Genomic DNA, 6,000 nt, shown 5'->3' with positions numbered 1-6,000 from the left:
TCATTTTTCATAGCCGACGTCCTATTTCTAACCACCAACCTGCCAGCAATTTTTACAGTGAATTAATTCGGAGGCCGACGTGCAGCAGGAAATATTCGTAACTGCAGTGTGCACCTGTGCAAAATGAATATATCCAGCAGGGCATTCTAATTGCTTTCCTAGGTGAGTCTTTACTTTGGTCTAAAAATAGCCCAGTTACTTCACTAAGTGAATTATGGGTTAACGTGTCAGGCCTTGGTCAAATCGTATAAATCTTAATTCATACTTACCCCTTCAGCATTCCTCTAGTGCTGATAGGGTTAAAAAGGACAGGCATATTTCTGAGTATATTTTTATGGTTCCTCTATTCTGACAAGACTCAATGTTACAGTGTTGGATCGCGGTGCTACTGATCATATAAAGTCCCCAACTTACATAAGTGGATAGTTCTGGAACTCTATGCGTACGTTGGTTTTACGTAACTCAGTGAATTGTGTTATTATACAGTATACGTTACCTTGGGTTACCAGCAGAGTTTTGTATTCAGATTCCTATGATGAGACCCCCAATGTAACAAATGAAAATGAAGAAGAGACCTCTGTATTTCATGCTCTCACACTCTCTCTCAAGGTCTCCCTACCTTCTCCAACGAATTTAGGGTGAACGTTTCAATATTATACGCATACACTAACTTTTAAAATATATGGTCAATTATGGTATTATACACAGTGTGCGTATTATACACAAGGTTTTCTGGTACTTGTTCGTTTACATATTTATTGGAGGTAGGTTACATATTGAGTCATTTGTATATTTTATTTTGAAACAAAACAGAAACGTACTGGGTTTGGCTTATATACATTATAACTCAGTGACTGTTACGTTAAATATACAAAGGCTAAAGCCATCAGTAATGTGCATTTATACTATACACAGATGTAACCCAGCAGTGACATCCGTGCAGCTCTTCCGGAGAAACGATTTGGGCTGCATAGGCCTTAGCTGTTAGATCCGGTCAGAATCAGTATGTAGTCCATACTACACCTGATTGCTTATAAATAATGTACATTATGGTATTACACTTAACTCCCGGTGCAAACGTACTTAATGCATGGACGGGAAATAATTCTCTCCAAGGGTAGCTTACCTCTGAAGATGATAAAACTGCGGGGTCCTAGCAGGTAAAGAAGTAGACAAAACAGAACGCGTACGCAACTTCCGATAACAGACTCTTATATGTCGAAGACCTGTGTTGTGAAATAAATATTTTACAAATTTATACTGGAACGGTATTCTCCCAGTGGAACCCTGAGTAATGGATTCAACATCAATAATCGTCTTTGTAGATGCTGCTTCACACAAACGGTAGATTTGTTAGAACATGGACAGTGGAATAATGAAAAGTCAAGCAGCTGTGTAATTATTCTATGGAGCATATTAGCCACCTCGGAACCTCAGAGAAACTGTATCACCTCTTATTTAACCTCCCCTCTTGGTTTGTGAGTTACAATGGAGATAGAGAGCATTAGCCAATTCAGGGCTAGGCAGTCTTCGGCTCTCCTGAGGTTGTGGACTACATCTCCCATAATGCTCTTACTGTCATAATGCTGGCAAAGCATCAAGGGAAATGTAGTTCACAACATCTGGAGAGCCGCAGATTGCCTACCCCTGGCCTAGTTGATGGATAGGCCACGCATGAATAGTAGATGTCCTACTCAAGTCCATTTTTCTATCATTCGAGCTCCCATGAAAGAATGATGGGTCTAACCCTTGTCTGGAATCCACTTCTACTACGTGCAAAGGGTTGTCTTTGTAAGGCACATTTTACCACATTGATAGTTCAGTTGAAAGGTATGTAATTTACACAATTCAACTTGTGTACATTAAAAATAAAACAAAAAAAACTAGAAAAAGTAAGCAATTCTGGCACTAAGCAGGAACATTCATTGGTTGCTGTGGCGGCTAGCCACGTTTATATACTTTGCACCAGAACTGCACTTTCTACATGATCCGTGTTCTATCAGATGGACATACATGGCATACTTGTGCTTGACCCATGTTCTTGTTAGGATGGATGGTACACTTGACAATGTTAGCTTTATTGTGAAATGCATTGTGTCTCCTTCCCCCAACCACTCCTGCCTTCGCCGTGGATCTAATGAGATGTGCTGCGTAAACTGTTGGCGCTATATAAATAAAAGATAATAATAATAATAATAATAATGTGTCTACAGGTACAGTTGTCCCTTCTGGTCTAGCAGAGCCGGAGTGTTGAGGACTATATATATGCATGCGCGCTACTGCGCAGGAGATGCATTTGGTTGCATGGATAGAAGTGATTTGTGATTGGAAGTAGCTGAGAATGTAGTGTGTTAATACGTAAGTCCTAATGCAGGTCGTATGTAGTTTAGTGAACAAGTATTTGGCATTGAAAGGGTAAAACTGTCACAGGTAGTGGCTTCAATGTAATGTAAGGGGATTTTACTTTACTGAGAGGACGATAGATAATTGGAGCCGCCTCCCAGCAGAAGCGGTTAACACAGTAAGGAAATACTTAAAGGGATTTAACAAAGTACAGGAGAGAAATGTATTTCAAAGAAGGATAAATGATAGAACAAGGGGCGATAGTCTAAAAGTAGAGGGTCAGAGGTTTAGATGTAATCTAAGGAGGTTTTACTTTACCGAGAGGGTGATAGATAAATGGAACAGCCTTCCATCAGATGTGGTAGAGGCTGATACAGTGAGGGAATTTAAGCATTAATGCCCGAGGAAGGGACCTAACAACTTGGTCTCGAAAGCTCGCAATCAAACTCTCAGTTAGCCAATAAATGGTATCATTTTAACTATACTTTTCTTCGGAATTTAAGCATGTCTGTGTTCTTCCACATCTGTCTAGTACAACGTTTGGGGCTTTTCTTGCATTTTTAGTTAAGGGAGATATAAAAATAATGATTTGCGTGTTCACATGTATGTAGCTGCCGTGCTTCCTTCTGACGGAATATGATGGCGCTCCATAAAACAATAAAGAATAATAATTGTACTTTTCTCCTCACACAGTGCAGGCTGCTTTAGTATGATTGAAAGCATCACATTTTTTAGGCTCCCTCCCTCTCTGGCTGTAAAGGTTTCTCTGCACTTCCTGCTTCGAAACAAAAGATTTGCCTATCCCAGCCCTCCTAGTGCTATTACTAGTAGTATTAGCTGCCGAATGGCAGCCAATCAGGGCTGAGGAAAGACGGTGACATCATGGGCTAGGGAACAGCAAGGAGGTAGCCGAAGCATCCAAGCCACTAATGTGAGCATTGGAGGTCAGAAGCTGAATGAAGGATGGCAGCAGTTTTTCAGGTGGACTAAGCTGGGGCTTTCCTCTCGTCTTTTGGAGCAGTCGTCGCGAGAAGGGGCACAGCAGATGCAGAATGCCAGGGTGTATGCCAGGTAATGCCCTGCCGTTCTTTATTCATTCACTATCATGCTGCAGCTGCAGTCCATGCTGCCTTGTGTGCAGCAGGGAAGGAATGGCCTGTTGTGGGCTCTCTTCATTCTGGCGCAGCCTGCAATATTCATTTTGGGGGTCGGAGCCACCACAGAGTTAATTCCCAGCTGGCATATAACGTGGTACATGTTATATGCCAGCTGGGAATTAACGCTTTGCTGGCCAATGTTGCTGGAAGTTAAGAGGTTAATTTCAATGTATGTTGCTGTACTTAAACATCTGTCTAATACGCTGTCGTTTCCATACCTGGCTTCTAATAACTATTCGAAATCTGGATATTTTTTAATCTCAGAATATTAAAATTTTGGAGGAATCGGTGATAGAGGCACCATATTTGATAAGATCATTTGCCTTATATTGTATCATTGTAGGTTTATATAGGGATGAGTTTGCTACTTTTCATTTACATTTGTATAACTCCTCTTACAACGCCGTGGTCTGTGTTGGCAACATACCCAGATGACAATAGCAGGTATTACGTTGCTTTGTATTTGAAGTCCCGGTACGGTTAGTTTTCTTATTTTCTGTGGCAGCGCAGAGGTGAATGCTTCAGGCACCTTAAAGGGTTAACTTGCCAGAAGGCTCAGCTCGTGTGCAATGTATATCATACTTATATCGTCGTTGTGTTTGGGTTATGAATGCTGGCTGCCATTCACCTGCATTACATGTATTGTATTGCCAGAAAACTGCAGATGGTAGCAAGTATTGGGAAAAGGAGAAACTCCTGTGCAAAAGAGCTTACAATCTTTGCCATCTGCCTCGAGACTCTCTGCAGTTGAGGGAATAAATCCACTTTGCATATATTATCTTCTTCCTCTTTTGTGCTCCCAGTACAAAAAACACCTGCTCTTTTAACTGAGATACCCATTAACGGGCCTCCATATGTATATTAGCCTTTGTCCGAGGCTCGCTCTGTGGTTCACTGGCTCAGCTGTCATTACTCAATACCCTCTGCTTTCTTTCTATGTTATCCACCTTATGTATAAAGAGCGATTTTAGGGCTCCAGGAACCCCAGCTGCTGGTGGAATACGGCTCCTTACATTTTTATTGCTGAATCTTTGTAACTTTGTAAAGCACTCTATGTAGATCCTTACAGATATAGCCCTAACTCGGCCCCTGTGCAAAATCAAGCGGACATCTTTCTAAATATACCCTTGAACTCATTAATCCCTTCTCTCACGGCTACCTAAATAAGAATTTTTGTTTTCACAATTTTGCCAAATAGCCTCCCAAACATTAAATTCTTGCTTTTTGAATACCTCTTCCATTGTACAGCACTTTATTTTTTATTTGCATTATTATTTATTATTATTTATTATTATTTATAATCTTTTATTTATATACAGTTTATGCAGCACTTTATTTAAAGGGTATGGCAAAACCAGAACTGCCAGGGACGGGAAGGATAAATGTTGTAAGTACAGTCAGCAAATATAAGTAGGGGATTCTAGATTTTCCTATAATCTTCGCTGTTTTGTGTCTTGGACAATAGACATAATAGCGACGTCTTGTCACTGTGCGCTTGCCTGTTCTTGGAGAGAATTGCATGCATGTTGTATGTGAAAGTGTTGTACACACAGGTGATAATTATGTATGACTAAGGTCATCACCTGTCCCATTTAATGTAATGCGTGGTTCAAGGGTAGCAAACATCAGCCCCTGATGGATCCCAACAGCGCAGGTATTGAGGATGTTTTGTTGAAGAACTGATAACTGATACACTTAGTGACTAACTCAGTTTAGGAGTATTTTTTAATTGAAACTGATATCACCTAAAATGAAGATTGTATGATTTTTGTATGCACAAAGCATGTAGTATGTATGAAACCAACTATTCCCATGCATGTGCAGGTAGCTACTGCTGCATTTAGGCTTACAGCTAATAGTGTATATTTATAACTGACGCTAATAATAACCCGGCATAGAGAACCCTTGCATTTATGGAAACCTTGGCTTCTACGCCATGAAAGGGACATTGGGGTTATCTATAAAAAGTGATTTTGGTGTAAAGTTTGAAAATTAGTTTGTATCACCATAGCAACAACTACAATCTTCCTACTGACTTGACCATTCTCTTAACTATAATCAAAACTGCACCATTATGGTTTTTATACACAACCCTTCCTAACATCTAAAGTGCAATACAAAACGTAAGAAAAGGACCAAGTAATGGGCAGACTAGATGAGCTGAAGGGTCCTTGTCTGCCATCAAATTTTGTTGTATTGTTTACCATCATTTTAAAACTCTTGGGGCAACATATGGTCACCTTTATTAGAATATTGCAGGATTTATGAGCCAATAAATGCTTTTTATACAGCGCTTATTGGCATCTATTATATAAACAAGTATTGATTATTTCATCTTGATATCATGTGGAGGTGCGATCTATAGATGAAAGTTGTTTCCTGTTGTGTCATGTTTTTTTAATTAGGAGATTATGACTAACCAGTTTTAGGAGCTTAGCCGTTATTTCAATATGACAATTTAATGGTTATACAAAAACATCCAATTTATATCCATTATTCT

General features: G+C 39.7%; 1 protein-coding gene across 2 annotated transcripts in view; it reads left to right on the top strand.

Moving 5' to 3' along the window:
- The first annotated feature begins 3,210 nt into the window (after window positions 1-3,210).
- The window catches only part of PAK3 (p21 (RAC1) activated kinase 3), a 49,847-nt gene continuing 47,057 nt past the window's right edge, over window positions 3,211-6,000 (top strand). The window contains exon 1 of one of the 2 annotated variants that reach the window (XM_053472644.1): window positions 3,211-3,414. The gene's annotated coding sequence lies outside the window, so the exon portion shown is untranslated. The remainder of the gene's footprint in view (window positions 3,415-6,000) is intronic. The other variant, XM_053472645.1, reaches the window with a different exon arrangement.

Source organism: Spea bombifrons, chromosome 8, assembly GCF_027358695.1.
Source record: "Spea bombifrons isolate aSpeBom1 chromosome 8, aSpeBom1.2.pri, whole genome shotgun sequence".
NCBI classification, from domain to species: Eukaryota; Metazoa; Chordata; class Amphibia; order Anura; family Pelobatidae; genus Spea; species Spea bombifrons.
The sequence above is the reverse complement of the archived record's forward strand: the minus strand, read 5'-3'. Positions and strand labels throughout refer to the sequence as shown.